Source organism: Melitaea cinxia, chromosome 15 (assembly GCF_905220565.1).
Source record: "Melitaea cinxia chromosome 15, ilMelCinx1.1, whole genome shotgun sequence".
Classification (NCBI taxonomy): domain Eukaryota; kingdom Metazoa; phylum Arthropoda; class Insecta; order Lepidoptera; family Nymphalidae; genus Melitaea; species Melitaea cinxia.
In genome coordinates, this window is record NC_059408.1 from 9,653,924 (window position 1) to 9,666,748 (window position 12,825).

General features: G+C 37.0%; 1 long non-coding RNA gene across 1 annotated transcript; it reads left to right on the forward strand.

Annotated features, from left to right (window-relative positions):
* Positions 1–5,381: 5,381 nt before the first annotated feature.
* LOC123660320 lies at positions 5,382–11,483 on the forward strand. The gene is made up of 3 exons (XR_006744166.1): positions 5,382–5,393; positions 6,134–6,137; positions 11,383–11,483. It is a non-coding gene; the product is annotated as an uncharacterized LOC123660320 (long non-coding RNA).
* Positions 11,484–12,825: the final 1,342 nt, after the last annotated feature.

The window sequence follows — 12,825 nt, forward strand, 5'->3', positions numbered from 1 at the left end:
CAGTAACTGTGTATGCTAATTTATTAATTGTATACGATATCTTCTGTATTATTTAGTATGTATATTTACGATTATTAAGTAACTAGCTGCTGCCCGCGACGTCTTCTGCGTGAACGCTATACAGCACCAAAAATACCTACGATTATACCTTTTAAAATAACATTCATTTACCCGTTTCTTCTTTACATTTCATATCTACAGAAAAATCTCATAGATGGCGCTGCTTTAAAATTGTCTTGTCTACTTATATTCATTTAATTATGTTTATCGGCTTAGTTACTTATATTGCGTGATTTTTATAGTGTGAGGCTAGCTTATATAGCATGGTTATTAACATAATAACAACAACATTCAAAAATGTGTCGTTAGATTACACGTTGGTACATAATGCGTTGAGGAAATAAAGGTTCACTGCTCGTTCCCGGTAGGTGATAGCATGATAATATGTAGCCTATATGTTGACCCAACTTCTTAATAATATTCGTGCCAAATTTGAAGTAAATCCATGCGGTACTTTTTGAGTTTATCCCGGACATACATACAGACAGACAGAAATTCTAAAAACTATATTTTTGGCTTCGGTATCGATTTTAGATCACACCCCAAGTATTCTTTTAAAAAAATATTCAATGTACAGTTTTGACTTTCCTACCATTTTATTATATGTATAGATTCTGAACTGTATTGGGACAGCTTATAATGTCTCATTGCTGCGTAAATGCCTTTTCTGTTATATAGAAAAAGAATTGGAGCTTAATGCGCCACACTTTATTCCACTGTGGATAATGATGATGGTTATGGGCAGTGGCGTAGCGTAAGGGGGGCCGATGGAGGGCATGGCCCTGGGCGACATGTAAAAGGGGGTCGGCAAAAGAACCAAATTTTTACAATCGATAAAAAATTTAAATCCTGCCTATCGACAGCCTAAAAGTACGAAAGAGGGCAGGCGAGAGGAAATCGAGTGCCGTCGAAGTGCAGAAGTAATTCTACGTTCTCACTAGTAATGTATTCGCTTCAACCTGTAATATCCCACTGTTGGGCATATGGGCAATTGTAGGCTGTGTGGTTACGGTAACAAAGAATATAGCCACCCTCTCTCTTCCCGTGGGTGTCGTAAGAGGCGACTAAGGGATAACACAGTTCCACTACCACCTTAGAACTTAAAAAGCCGACCGATGGCCGGATAACCATCCAACTGCTGGCTTTGAAATACACAGACCGACGACGGGCAGTAGCGTCTTCGGTGTGACAAAGCCAGCCCTGAGGTCACCAACCCGCCTGCCCAGCGTGGTGATTATGGGCAAAACACATGTGTTCACGCCATTTTTGGCGCGAACTTGTGGAGGCCTATGTCCAGCAGTGACTGCGATTGGCTGATGTGTGTATGTATGTATGTATGTGTGTGTGTGTATGCGTGTGTGTGTATGCGTGTGTGTGTATGCGTGTGTGTGTATGCGTGTGTGTGTATGTGTGTGTGTGTGTGTGAGCGTGTGTGTGTGAGCGTGTGTGCATGGCCCTCTTACCCCATGTAGGAGAAGGATCAGATCTTAATCCACTACGCTGCTCCAATGCGAGTTGGCGGATATATTCCCTACTATAATCGATCGATGATACGATCGTTATCAGGTGTACATGATAACAACCGGGACCGATAACTTAACGTAGTGTCCGAGGCACGTTGGGGACACCCACAAGGATTGGCAACCAGACCGGTAATAAATATTTGTATAAACACAAATATTCACTCCGAGCATGAATCCTTCGAGGGGAAAGCTTAGGCTCTGAGTGGGAATCGAACCCGCGACTGTCGGTGTTTAGGCGCTGCCGACACGACACACGCACCATTACACCAGAGCGGTCGTCAGTAGTAGTGTATTGTATTATATTGTAATAGTGTATGTATTTTAGTAATTAATAATAATAATAAATATCTACACAATACACACACGGTCATCTGTTCCTAAAGTAAGCAACTTAATGCTTGTGCTATAGGTAACAGCCGACTGGTATATAGTTATTTTTTTTTGATAAACATAAATAATACATATATAAATATATAAATAAATATTTATATTACACCCAGACTCGAGCTGGGGTAATCGAACCCTCAACCTTCGGACCAGAAAGCATGGTCACTACCAACTGCGCCAACGGGCTAGTAGTAAGTAGTAATTAGTAACCGCATTAATACTGTCATTATCACCAACACGAACTACTTATTCAGATTAATCTCTTTCACTATATCGGCCATATGCTAGGCAAGTTGTTAGAACTTTAGTAAAAACGGTCAGATTTTTTCACTTCAACTGTTAGTACATAATCTTCAAATTATAAGCTATGCAGTTTATAAGTTGTCTCGAAAAATTTACTATACTTGTATTTAGGTACATGAAAGTTGACTAATGCTGTTCTGTATATTTTTTTTTAGAGAAATCATTACTTTTTTTTATCAATAAATCAGTTTGATAAGTTTGTTACCTAATGATAAATATAATAAACCTAATAATTAATAACAAAGCTGACTATCGAATTACAAGAAGTAGTCCTAGCAGAGACGGATTTAGGATGAGTAGGTTAGACCAGTGTGCCAAATTTTATGGGACGGCAATTTTGTCCAATTTCTTTTTCTTACAGAAATAAAAAATATATATTTATGTTTAGAAAATGTCTTAACACAAAAATTACTACACGCTCTCTTTCAAAAACTAACTCTTTATAAATATATATATATATATATATATATATACTGTATGGCTATAAAGATTTATAACACATTGCCTGATACCTTAAAAGACGTTACAATTGCAATGTTTAAGAAAAAAATGTTGATCTGCTGTTCGAGAAAATGTATTACGATGTTAATGACTTTTTATTGCACAAAATTTAGGATATTAATTTAATGACCTTAGAGATAGTTAATTAAACTTGACATCTAAGAAATTTATGGTAATACTAGTTGACTCGGTAAACGTTGTCTTGCCGCTAAAAGCGAATTAAAAATAGGGGTTGGTGGTAGTAGGGTGAAAATTTAGGGTTGTATGTATTTTTCAACGCCAAATCATAATAAAATAATAAATAAATAATTTACCTAAAAATTAAAAAAAATGTACGGTTGGACTACCCTTAACATTTAGGGGGATGAAAAATAGATTCGATTCTCAGACCTGCCCAATATGCACACAAAATTTCATGAGAATCGGTCAAGCCGTTTCAGAGGAGTTTAACTACAAACACCGCGACACGAGAATTTTATATATTAGATTAATTATATAGCTTTAGGAAGAAATTTTATCATATATTAATAATGTATAAATAATTTAATTTTTTTTACAATTATGGTAATATTAATTATGTAGTTTTAGGAAGAAATTATATCATTTATTAATAATCTATAAATAATTTAATAATTTATAAATAATTCAATGATAAATAATCAACAGTAAATGTTAAAAATATTGTTACGGTTAGGTTAGTTTTCGAGACTATACTTTTATGTAGTTCCACAGTAGTTCCTCTAACGCAATCTAGTATTGAGTAGAGAGTTTCGTGTGTGTGGGTCTTTCTGACAGGCCCGAGGGTCTGTCCGGGTACGGGCCTCGAGGTTGTCCTCTTTACCCGGGCTTTCTTCTCCGGGGCTTCGCCTCCGGGGTCATGTCCTTTCGGCCCTATTGGGCCAGGGTCGCAGTGCCCTTGGGGTCATCGTCTTGTTTGGGTTGTCTCGTCTTGCTTTCATGCTGTCTCTTTGTGTGGTTTCAATGGTTGCCGTTAGATGGCGCTAGTTTCTTTGTGTGTTCGTAACAATATATTGTATCGAATCACATTGATATTTAATATTTGCACACCGTAAGGTAAAACATGTTTAGACTATACTAATGTTAATCTTGTACAACTTCAACACCCTGTTATTGCAAATAAACAATTATTATTATCTCTAAAATATAGATAGGTAACTCCTTATAAGCATAATACCGCGTGTATTTCGAACGCTTGAAAAAACGAAGAGGTATTTATCATACCACTATCGTGTTGGCATGACCTGACATGATACAAGTGAAAAAAACTTTTCTTGGTACAATCCGGTTTGGGAAAAATAATGAAACAGAAATTTGAAGATAATGCTTTAAAATAATCGTTTTGAAAAATCGGCAATGTATTGAAAACTACAAGTACATGCGCGCCATCAGCTGACAGAGTTCGCTGGCGCGAGGTCAACGTACTCCCGCACCGCTGCGCTCGCGCGCTTGCGTCTCCGGTGCGATTATATCGCCTTAGTCGTTCATCGTTTTAGTTTTTACGAATAAATTCAATAACAATCTTCCTATTTTTTGTAATTATTCTAATTCGTTATGAGTGTACATGTTACCCCTAAACTCGAAAATGCTCATTGAGCGAAAAAGAAAGCCCCAACGCGTTGTGGACACTGTAAAACACATGAAATACATAACACACCAAACGCACAAATCACAAATTATGCAAACGACCACAACGCGTTCTCGATTTTTTGTATGGCGGTTTTTTTTTCCGCTCCGTAAGCCTTTTTGGTGTTTGATCGTAACAAACAATCTGCACGCTGAACAATAAACACTGGTACTTACTTATACATTGTCATACGAACTTTATTAAACATTCATAAAAATTTCTTTACGTAGTACTACAAAAAGAATAAATAAATACAAAAATTGTTTTCTAATATTTAGGCGAGTTTCACTCATTATAATGAAACAAGTTTACCTATTCGCACGGCCGCAGCGACCTTTTGTAAAAACATATGCCGTCTTTGCCGAATATCGTCTTTGCCGAATGTCGCCTTTGTCGAATGCCGAGTTCTAGTAAAGGATGGTTTACATTTGCAATTTTTTATACGCTTATAACATGCTCTTTTAAAGCATACTAAAAAAGCACGCATTTAGTAAACGTAAATGTGCTATGCTTTTTAGCGCGCTAAAAAATCTAACTGACGGTCAGATATTTTATCTCTATCTGTGGTCTTAATAATTGTGTTTGCTCGCAAACAAAAAAAAAAACCGACTTCAATTACATCGACAAGTAATTCAACGTAGATCGACGAAAAAATAGTCAAGTAACTACGCGTTATTAGAGATTACTCAAAAAGTAGCAATCAGATCTCGATAAAATTTATATGTGACCACATGATAAACATCAGCTTTCGATTAAGTTAAAAATTATCAAAATCGGTACACCCAGTAAAAAGTTATTACGGATTTTCGAGAGTTTCCCTCGATTTCTCTGGGATCCCATCATCAGATCCTGTTTTCCTTATCACGGTACCAAACTAGGGATATTCCCTTTCCAACCCAGAAAAGAATTATCAAAATCGGTACATCCAGTAGAAAGTTTTGCGGTATAATACAACGTAGGTCGACGAAAAAAGCGTCAAGTAAAAACGCATTATTAGATATAACTCGAAAAGTAGTTGTTAGATCTCAAATAAATTTAAATGGGACCAATTGGCACACACCACCTTTCGATTAAAACAAAATTTGTCGAAATCGGTCCACCCGGTCAAAAGTTCTGATGTAACATACATAAAAAAAAATACAGTCGAATTGAGAACCTCCTCCTTTTTTGGAAGTCGGTTAAAAAGTTTCTACTAAAAGTGGAGTCGCAAATGGGATGGGACACGGGATTTGACAAATAAATTACTAACATAATACGAAAAACATGCGTGCTTGTGGGATTCATACAATGAAATTTATAAAAACAAAAATCCTTAGAGTTAATGCATATGCAGTTATTGAAAATAATATATTTAATTTAATTTTCCACTTGCGATGCGAGTGCTTTCGTGGCTTTTTTTGAGACAACTTGTGATGAAAATAGCATAGCAAATGTATATCGGCTACTTCATTTAGCAGTCAGAGTATCGGATAACGTGGTTCCAGCATGATGGTGTACCGCCACACGTCGTTAGATCAGTAACGGCCGAACCCAATATTCAATCTAAAGATAGAGATAGGTAGTTATCATCGACTGCTAATAACTAACTATCTATCCTTTGTAGTTGTCCCAATAATTCGCATAGGCGACTACTATCTCCAGTTAGCTGTAGATAGACCGGCTACCTGAGCTCTTCCTTACATTCCAGTATACACAGCGTCACAGACGGCCTCAGGTATGTTACACAGATGTTTTGTAGTATTTAAATTTGTCATACAAATTTTATTCATATTAAAGTAATCTTGTTTTATAAAAATATGGACAAATTAATTTTTACATAGACTTTTTAATTTATAATAAATGATATTATTTTAATATGGAATCCATGGTAAATCTAGTAACGGAACGTTTTAACACGACACGAAAAGACGCTACGACGCCATTACGCTTTATTGAATCGTCGTTTCGTTTCTATTTTTTTTTTTACAAATCAAAATTCAAATTATACAAATCATTGCAAATTATACAATCATTCACCAAATTTTTTGTTTTATTCACAAGATGAGTAAAGTAAGTATTATTTCACAAGAAACTTATTATTTTTATTCAATTAATTGTTGCAAAAGAGCAATATCACTTGAACTACTACTAGAACTTGAGTCTGCCATTATTTTTCACTCGAAATTAATTTTATTTTAAACAAAGAAAATACTTTTTCAATTAATAAATCTTAGTTATCCCCCGAAAACTATAGATCGGATATTGTTGTTACTAAAGATAACCAACGCTACTGACAGATAGAACTCTATTATTATTGGGACGCTTACACTGTCATTTTCATACGAACTGTTATCTCTGGTAAGCTATCCTTCCTCTCGTCGATAGACAGCTTTGAAGGATAGGATTGCCTATCGTCGACAAGTTTATTGGGTCAGTAAAATGAATGATAGATAGATATTTCTGTCTCTAGTAGGACATAACCAGAGATAGATTGAATATTGGGTTCGGCCGTAAGAGAGCGTCTAACGGAGTTGTTTGGTAATTGCTGGATTGGCAGACTAGGGCCTCAAGCCTGGCCGCCTCGTTCACCTGGTCTAACACCATTAGATTTTTTGTGGGGTTACGTAAAGGATAGGGTATTCGATCGGGAATGTAATACCGCCATCGAAATGCGTAATCAGATTTGCAGTGTTTTTACCAAGTTGCGAGAAGATTGTGTAGATGTGCATCCGTCTTTAATGCCCCGACTTAACGAAGAGACCCATAGGCGAGCCCAGATTTGCATCCCTAGGAATGGAGCACAATTTGAACCCCACCTCATTCGAACCCGAAGGATGTAAAAATGTAAGTGGTTCAGTACTTTCGCTCCGCCGCCGCCCGCTAGTCGCGCGTCTCGCGGTCAACGTGAGTGTACAGCGTGTATGCATACATTGCGGGTTTGCAAAATACCTAAGTCCTAAAATGTACTTAAAAAACGTTTCTGAGATAAATGGTTGTATGCATTATATAGTATATAAATGGTATGTTATTAGGTTTCAATCTTTTCAAGCGTTCCAAATACACCCGGTATATAGCAATAAGTTTTTCTTATAAAATCAATTGTACATCAGTGACAATCTAGGAAGTTTCAAAGATCTGCTGTAAAAAACAGCATCAATAATTTAAAAAAAAATCATAAAATAGTACCTAATTAATTAGATATAATTATGATTATAACTGGCTCTACAGTTTATTTACTTATTTCTATTATAAGTAAAATTTTATAATATTTTCATACAAGAAACTAACTTTTAAAATAAAAATAATTTTTTTTTACAAAAAACTCGTCTGATTATATTCGGTAGTCACTTGACCTCTAGGTCCCTGATCTAATTTGGCTTTGACTTGACGATAAGTCGCAACCAAAGACCGTCTCTTACCTCGACATCAATAAATTTTATCGAATATGTCTTAGTAGGTAATTATTACAAAATATTCTTATTGTGGCTTCGTGCTGGATGTATGTTTGACTTTGTTTATTTTGTGAAAAAGTAATTTATTATGTTTGTTCATATTATAATAAAGATTTGTTTTTTCTTTGTAATATTTAAACTTTAAAACTATTCATAATTGGAAAGTTGTGTTGTCCAGAAGTATAATAGGCTGTGTAAAAAATCAAGCTGTGTAGCAGTATGCTGCGTGGTTACGGCAGTAAGAATATAGCCACCCTCTCTCTTCCCGTGGGTGTCGTAAGAGGTGACTAAGGGATAACATAATTCCACTACCACCTTGGAACTTAAAAAACCGACCGATGGCGGGATAACCATCCAACTGCTGGCTTTGAAGAACACAGACTGATGACGGGCAGCAGCGTCTTCGGTGCGACAAAGCCAGTCCTGCGGTCACCAACACGCCTGCCCAGCGTGGTGACTATGGACAAAACACAAGAGTTTACGCCATTTTGGCGCGAACTTGTGAAGGCCTATGTCCAGCAGTGGACTGTGTTTGGATGAAGTGAAGAGTAGCAGTACTGTAGCTATTAGCAACACGTGTAAAACCGAACCAGGTCGTTTAGTATATCATGTCATAAATCGATATTTTATAATTGTAACTAATGTTTTCTCTTATTATTACTTAAACTTAAATTCTCTAAGAATGTATCGCCTCACAAACTGCTGGACTTTGTTCGTAGATAGGTAGACAACTAATAGTTTATGACTGGTGAGCGAACTTTATCAAGTCGAGGAAGTTATATGTCTATTTACATAATGATAGACGTTATTGATAATTGGTTAAATTAAGTTGGTTAAAGTAAATGTAGAAAAACTAAAACACTGCAGACTATAGTGAATATAATATGTAGCAAACTTAGCTACAATTAAGTTATGACTTGATATTGAAGATGTGAACATTTAAGATTTATTAGTGACGATAAAAAACGCAAACTATCTGACCCTGTTCGACCATTTATTCTTTATCATTTAATTTTTGCTGTGTGGTTACGACAGTAAAGAATTTTGCCACCGCCTCTTCTTATGGGTGTCGTAAGGGATAACACAGTTCGACTACCACCTTGGAAATTAAAAAACCGACCGATGGCGGGATAACCATCCAACTGCTGGCTTTGAAGTACAGAGGCCGAAGACGGGCAGCAGCGTCTTTGGTGCAACAAATCCAGCCCTGTGGCCACCGACCCGCCTGCCCAGCGTGGTGACTATGGGCAAAACACATGAGTTTTTTGGCGCGAAGTGATGTTAGTCTCAATTATTAACATTAAAATTAATTAGTACCAATATCAAATATTGGTAATAAAATATATTATTAGAAATTAGGATATCACAATTATACTCATATAATTATCACCAAGAACAAGACAAATATCGGTAATAGTCCCCTGAAAACTTATATTTGGTTTTGCATTTTTCCATCAATGCTATATTATTTTTTGGATAAGATAGAGGGGTTAGAATTAAATGAAATTCATGTTTACGCAGTTGCAATTCTCACCTACCCGGAACACCTACGGAAAAAGGGTTTGAAAAAGTAGCTTGTCTAGCACAAGTCAGCGCATCGATAACGCTCGACCGAATCAGGATGCTATGTCTGACTATGAGCTCTGTATCTAAAACAGAGGCACTCCTTTATCACGACCCTTGTGCCCCTCCCCCCTCCAGGTGTTCGGGTCGTCGTCCAGGGGACGGAAGTCGCGACGGAAAAGTCATCTTAATCAATTATAAACGAAATTCGAGGAAAATTAAATGAAAAAATAATTTCACTGGTGGTTAAAACTTTTTTCTCGTCTTTTTCAAAAAAAAAAAATGATATCTACGATTTTATTTTTGTGTTACCCACACATTAAGAATTCTAAACATTTTTGAATATCATATCAAAAATTGACCGCTCCAGCGGGATTCGAACCCGCGTCTCCGACTGACCGTGTCGGCGCTCTAGCCAATTAAGTTATGGAACGATGTACCCGCTAGATCGAAATTTTTGATATGATGATTTTTATATTCGGTTTAAGCGAACCGTAGCGCCGTCTATAGTGAGCGTATGCGTGATGAGAGTATTTCGAGGAATGTTTAAAAAAAATGATATCAGACCATTTTTATATAGGGGTTACCAACGAATAATTTTGAACGAAATGAAATTATTTATTTCGCCATGAGGTGATTACATACACACATAGCGTCTATCAAAAAAGTTTTTCTTCGTTTAAAAAAAAAGATAGTAACAAATCAACTAACTATTAGCATCACGTAGTTTACCTACATTACTAACTTAGTTAATGTACATAGTGCTATGCAATAAATAACAAAAAATTTATTGTTTTCTTATCTCTAATGGCTCAGTAGATATTGTCTTTATATATTAGCTTTATTAAATATTACAACAAATCAGTTAACCTAGTGGACCCTCCATTCTGTGATCGAGAGGAAAAAAGCCCGAGTAAAAACTTTCGGTAGTCTTTTCCAAAATTAATCTCGTTATACGAAAAAGTAAACAAAATTCACAGCATGACCATGAAAAGACCAGAACATACACAAGACAGTCAATCGTTTGTGCTGAATCCTCCACATGCCACCACATGCTTACAATATTTGAAACTATATCTTATGAATCTCTATGGATAGTCTGCATTCAGCCTGTAACATCCCACTGCTGGGCATAACAACCGGGACCGACAGTTTAACGTTCTGGCAGAGTCACGGTGGGGTGACCTACAAGGATAGACAGACATCCAAATCGGAAAGAAATATTTCTACAAATAAATACAAATATCCATCCCGAGCGGGAATCGAACCCGCTAACCGTCAGTGTTTTAAGGGACTATTCGCACCACTATACCAGAGCGGTTGTAAAGATAGCCTGGTGAAGCGTAATTCAATTTCATGCCTTTTCATAGATAAAGCATTCATTGATATCGTAATAAACTTTTTTACACAAAGTTTACTTGATGGTTTGGGTGGTAATAGTCATTCTAATAAAGGAACGAATTTTTCTAAGCTTTTATTTACGAAACGTTAGTATGTGGCCGTTCCTGGGTGTTACATTATTTAAGACATGTCGATTACTACAGCTAATAAACTAATGCCTATTTACGTATATACATAATATTTTTATAAATATATTTATGAACAAATTGAACAGGTGAATGAGTTTGTGTATCTGGGTTCAAAGTTAACAAGAGACGGAAAGTGTCAGAGTGATATTGAAAGAAGAGTGTATGCAGGAAAGAGGGTGAATGGAGCTTTGAACTCCTTTATGAACAGTCGGAAGGTGTCTAACAAGGCTCGTTTGGCTGTGCATGAGGGGGTGTTGGTTCCGACACTCATGTACGGAAGTGAAAGCTGGGTATGGCAGAAGAAACATGAAAGCAGAATAAATGCAGTTGAGATGAGAGCGTTAAGAAGTGTGATAGGAGTTAGACTGAGTGACAGGATAAGAAATAGTGAGATAAGGAAACGTTGTGGTCTGAAAGAAGATGTAGTTTCAAAAATTGAGAAAGGTATGCTTAGATGGTTTGGCCATGTAGAGAGAATGGGTGAAGAACGATTGACGAAAAAAGTGTATAAGGCAAGTGTGGATGGAAGGGTTGGAAGGGGTAGACCTAGGCGGACGTTCCGAGACCATATGAGGGACGTATTGAAAAAAGGCCAGGTCAAGAGTACCCTAAACCGAAGAGCATGTATGAAGGGAATAATGAAAGTGGACGAAGCGAAAGAAGTATGTAAGGATCGTAGCAAGTGGAAAGAAGTGGTCTCTGCCTACCCTTACGGGAAAGAGGCGCGATTATATGTATGTACCACATGTGATTATACGTCTGCCACCACCCAGAAAACCCAGTCCACCAGTGACAGTGGACAGGACGGCTGAGACGGTGAAGCCAACGCCCCCTCTCTCTCGCGGCAAACGAAAAAAGGCGCGCGGTACTCAGTCTACCGCAGTGCCTGAGACCACGGCGGAGGCCGTTCAGACGCCTCCGAAGACTGGCGATGGCGAGTGGGTCGCCGAATAATCGGATCAGATATGTTAAACAGTTTTAAATGCGCTATAGATTCCCGTGAATCCAGCAGATGCAGCCAAAACTGCGTTTAATATTCCTAATGGACATTATCAGTTTACTCGAATGCCTTTTGGGCTAAAAAATGCACCAGCCACTTTCCAGCGGCTAATGAATACTGCACTTTCGGGGCTTCAAGGCATTAGGTGTTTTGTGTATTTAGATGATATTGTGATTTACTCTCATAATTTACAATCTCAAATAGAAGACCTAAGATTAGTATTTCAGAAGTTACGCAAATTTAATCTCAAACTCCAACCAGATAAGTGCGAGTTTTTGAGAAGAGAAGTAGGATATCTGGGCCACATTATTACAGAAGAGGGAGTGAAACCCAATCCAGAAAAAATCAAAGCAGTAACAAAATTCCCCACACCAGAATCTCCTAAGAACATCAAATCTTTCTTAGGATTAGTCTCGTACTATCGCCGTTTCATTCTAATTTTTTTAAAATTGCAAAACCTTTACGTAATCCTATTTCGTAAAGATACTCCCTTTAAATGGGAGAACCAACAACAACTTGCTTTTGATTCCTTGAAACATAAATTAACCACTGCTCCTATACTCTGTTATCCAGATTTTACTAAAGCTTTTGTTTTAACATGTGACGCCTCTAACTATTCTATCGCAGCTGTCTTATCTCAGGGTCCAATTGGCAAGGACAAACCAATTGCTTTTGCCTTGCGCACTTTAAATAAGAGCGAATCTAATTACAGCATGACGGAGAAGGAATTATTGGCCATCATCTTTGGTTGCAAAACCTTCCGTCCATATATATATGGAAGAAAGTTTCAAATTATCACAGATCATCGTCCTTTAAAATGGTTATTCAATCACAAAGATCCAAGCAGTAAGCTCCAGAGATGGAGACTAAAACTCGAAGAGTT